Genomic DNA, 4,935 nt, shown 5'->3' on the forward strand with positions numbered 1-4,935 from the left:
ACTTGTATATTGATACAGGTAGAGGATGCTCTGCAGGGGCTGGCTGGGTGGAAATAACAGTAAAATGTGGCGCAATCTCCCGGATACTCAGAAAAATGAGAGGAACCAGGTATTTGCCTGCTGGGCTCATCCCGTGGCCATTCCCCAGCCCGCTGCCAGGCACCGCAGCCGCGCTGTCATTCCTCCTGAGCAGCTGCACCTTCAAATCAGGAGCATCCAACGTAACTCAGAAGAGATTTTGAGGAGAAAATTCTGTCCAGATTTTCTGCTGTTTGGAAAAGTGGCATCCCCTGACCCAGCACGAATGGCTCCAGCACCCCTGAGTCCCATCAGAAAACACATTTTTAAGTCTCTTTTCTACTCCGGGAGAGCCTCTTACTGCTCTGGTTACTGAACTCCTGCGAGGAGATCAACGGAATAGATACAGCAGCCCCTGAAGCACCGTGGATGCGGCCAGGAGCTCGTGCTGCTCCCGGCAGAACAAAACTGGTGACTGACTGTCAGTGCCAGGCAAGGTTTTGCTCCTTTTTTAAAACTCGGGCTATTTTAGTATCTCTTTTGGCAGAAATCAGAAGGGGAAAAGAAGTAAAAAAAAAAAAAAAAAAAATTGCACTTCGATGCCTCCCTCTCCTACCTCAGCGAAACACAAAGGGAAAATGTAAATTTCTTTGGGTGACAATCTCGCCTGTTAGAGTTACCTTTGATAATAAGTTTTGTTACAATCAAACCAACTTCTCCCCAGGACAAATGCTCCGTGTAATTTGTTCTGCAAGACCTGATGGAGGATTTTAATGTGGCAGCTACGGCAAAAAGCAGATCCTGAAGATGACCTCTCTTATAAGGTTGGTGCATTGCACACAAAAGATTTCCAAAGCGACTCTTGCTGCTGAAGTCAAGCCAAAACTTTTAATATTTCCCACACAACCCGAGTGTGATCTTATCATGGGAGCCGCAGTCAAAGCCCGTGCATTGGCACAGCTTCTTCGCTATTGTTGAGCAAGGCTCGATTCAAGAAGATTTAGAGTAATAATGATCCCTCCCAAAGTGTATTGTTACTCTTTATTCTGTATTTGCTCTGGTAGCTCTGACATTAACTGGAGAGGACAGCCCAAGAAAAGCCATCACTTCAACTCCCTCAGGACAATGCTCTAAGTGATGAGAAAGAGCTTCGCCAGCCAAAGATCTATTGGAAGAAGACTTCAGCCTATTAATTTTCCAGGTTTCCCACAACAGTTTTGAGAGCTTTTGTTTCCCATTGTTGTCAGACAAATTTCTAATCCACTCCTCATTAGGGGATGCGACGTCCTGCCCGGCCCCCAGGCTCATCCATCCTTGCGGGATGTCTCGTACCTGCTCCGAGGTGCTCCCAGCTCCCAGCCGGGCTGGGCTGGCTCACTGGCGCCAGGCAGAAGGAGGAACTGGAGCACCAGTTAATGCACACAAAAGCAGGGAAAAAAAACCCGACTGTGATTTACCCACACGGAGTTCAATAAACATTAGATCTGATGGCATTCATCGTTTTTTCATAGCATGCTCGATTACTGCTTCAGTTATTGCTCAAATGACATCATTCCTGGCACAGGAATTGATGATTTTTTAATGAATATTCATATGGCATTTCAGCCAGGAGTAGGCATTAATATTCTAAGAAAGAAGAATGAAACGTACATCCTAATTTAATGAATGATTGTAAATATGTATCTGATGGATAATGCGACGACGAACATTTAAAAAGGCATCCATAGGCACCTCGGATGCTTTTCTTGGGAACAAAGGGACAACCGGGATGCAGGCAGGGCAGACGGGGCGAGGGAAGGGGTGGGACGGGGCCACCCTGTCAGGGTGCTTCTGCCCAGCTTGTCACGACCCAGAGCTCCTGTGGCTCGGGTGGGGATTCTACACCCGGCCCAGCCCGCACCTTAAATGCCCTGAGATAAATCATTTCATTATTACTATTAAATTGATAACGCTTACTGACCCCGCTATCCCTGCGATGTGGTAAGCACTGGAAAACGCCGACGAGAGCGAGCTGTGGAGCTCTCACAAAGGGCCAGGAGATGAACAAGGAAGACGGGAGAGAGCACCCATCCCCTCCATGCCCGCTGGGTGCTGGGCACCCATCCTGCCCCCTTGCCAGCGGCTGCTGTCCCACCCCGGAGATCCCAGGGGTTGTTCGAGCTGTGTGCTGAGGCAGGCAGGTAGAGCTCAGCTCTATCCTCCGTGGAGCTCTGTCATGTTCAATACCCTTCACCGTATTATGAATTCAAGGCTCGCGGTCCCCGAATGTACATATATTTGTCAGACACTCTTAAGATGTCTCCCTGTTCTGAGCACTGATCCTTTGTGAAGGCAACAGTTGTAGCACTTAAACAGTGACAACGGGCTCGGTTCTCCCCGCCTTGTGCCAGTCCCAGCTCTGGAAAGTGTTAAAACATGGGCTTAGTGCTTGGCTGCTTGGAGCCTCTTAAGCAGGCGTTTAATTTAAATGCCTGCTCAGTCCCGTGGGGGAAGCACACACCTGAAGCATCTTCTGCAAGCGGGGCTTAAATCAGGGCATCGCCATTAAAGTCACCGAGGTGACAGGCATGAAAGGCTATTTATACCCAGCGGCTTTCTATTGTGCAAGGGAGAGAACAGGCCCTTCTGCTGACAAAGCAGAAACGTGCCTCATCCCCACACAGAATGCAAAAAGTAATACCCTAAATTCACTGCAACCTTTGCAGAATTGCGGCCAGGACCGCACTGAAATCTCCCCTGTATCGAGACCAAGGGGCAGGGACCCCAGCGGGTGTGGGACTTGTTTTGATTTCCCTCTCCGATCAAATCAACCACTTGCTATTCCTCTTAGCAGCTGGCAGAGGAAAAAGATACCTTTGCAGGCCAGCTCCTGCAACTCTGACTTAAAGGAAAGAGCTGAGGAAAAGGCTCTGTTCTCTCCAGCGCCCTGGAAGAGCAGCCCTGCAGCCAGGGCTCTTGTTTGCGCATCAAGATGCGTGGGACCGAGTTTGCCGATAAAAATATATACAAAGTTATGCTTGGTATGGAACAAGCAGGCAGTAGCTGCTGAAGACTTCCCAACATCCTGCTTTTGGCTTGCCTCCAAAATACCAAAACAAAACAAAATTCAGTTGGCATCTCTGCAGATTGAAGCAAGTTTTCTTTTTGCAGCAATTGCTGAACAAACGTTTCGATACTGTGCCACCGCCCCCGCCCCTGCGTTCTCCCCCAAATCATGTGCTGGAAGGATGTAAAAAGATGTTCAAGGTCACAGGCAGGCCGTGAACAGACCTGGCCGCTGCCCATCTCTGTCCTCTGTGGTTTCACTGCACCGTGTCAACCAACACGGAGCACAAGCCGAGGGCGATGGGTGCGTTTGCCCAGCGGGACCCACAGCAGTGGGGTGGTTCCTCCGAAGGGTGCTGAGCCACAGAGGTTGGCCCCGCTCGCTTTTTATTATGCTGGGGGCTTTCAGACACACACACACACACCATGGAGATGCAGTTGGGACACCTGGGGTGAATTCAACCCCTTACGCTTCCCGTTCCCATAGGGAAAGCAAACCCATCTTCCTCCCGATGGCCCCATCCCCATGCTGCTCCCAAAGGCAGAGGGGTGTTGCTGTGCGAGCCAGGAAGCACGGCAGCAACGTGAGAGCTACAAGGGCACCGACGTGAGAGCTACAACGGCAGCAAAGTCAGGCCGGGAAAAAAACCCACAGCCCTGGCTTGAAATCAGGGGCTTGGGGATTCGGCCTCATATTTCTTGTGCTACACACCGCCACAAAGCAACGTAGATCTTCTGTACGTATGCACATTGCAACTTGACCTTATGAGCATCGCTTTCAAATGTTTTATTTATTTCCCCAAGAACAGGCAGTTTCTGAGAAGAACACAAGGTGAAATCCTGACCTCGCTGAAAGCACAGAGAGTTTGCCACTGACTCCAGCAGAATGAGATGTTTATCCAGAGTTATAACCAGGTTTCAGGTCTGGGTTCTTGCTTCAGTTCTTTGTTGGTGCTTGATGCTTTAAAGGAAGAGACCAAAAATCCTAAAGCCTTTTTATGCATGCCCAACATTCCCAAAGAACAGAAAAAGCAGCATCAGTCCCCTCCTGCCCTCTCTGGTAAGCAGTTACAGTCCTTGAAGTGTGAAATTTGCTTGCCCTTAGTGTAGCACATTGCTATCATGTCGTTACTGATCATAAAAATTATCCCGTGTTTTCTCAAAACCAGGCACCGCGCTCATCCCTTTCTGAAGGCGTTCACAATGTGTGAATATAGGCATAATTTAAACAAACAATCTCTGTGGAAACCACCCCCCTGCTATTGCAAAGAGAAGCGCACTCCCCTGGCTTTGGACTGCCAGATTTCAGAAATACACGTGCTTCTGTGATTCTGACCTGGCTAGCACTGCAAAACCCTAACAGCAGCCCCCGTAAGCTCAGCAATAGCTACTTTGCAAAAAAAAAAAAAAACCACAAACAAACAACCCCCAACCAAACCTTTCCGTGTACCCAAAGGAGCTCTCTTTGTATAGTGTCTTAATCAGTACATAAAATGCTTTCAGTGAAATGCTGCCTTCTTCTGTTTATTTGTCACAACTGATGCTCTGGTGAACAGTAAATAGGAAATTTGTTGGCAAATCAGCACTACCAGCTTGGTTCATTAGGAAAGGCTGGAGTACAAGAGAACTGTGTGCAAGTCCCTGTTGTGACTCGTGCTGGACCGTCAGCCCTTGAAGCTCAGCAAGTTGGACAAATCCTGAACGCACATAAATCCCTCCTAAACCAAACCTGGCAAAACCGAGACGGCGTGTGCTTGTGTAATTCTTAGCAATAAGGGCTGGGTTATTAAAAGGATGTGGGCTGATGAACTCAATGTATGCACGAGAAGAATTCACCATCCGTTTTGCTCAAAAAAAAAAAAAAAAAAAAAA

This window comes from Athene cunicularia (assembly GCF_003259725.1).
Source record: "Athene cunicularia isolate RWA chromosome 17 unlocalized genomic scaffold, athCun1 chr17_part1, whole genome shotgun sequence".
In the NCBI taxonomy this organism is placed as follows: domain Eukaryota; kingdom Metazoa; phylum Chordata; class Aves; order Strigiformes; family Strigidae; genus Athene; species Athene cunicularia.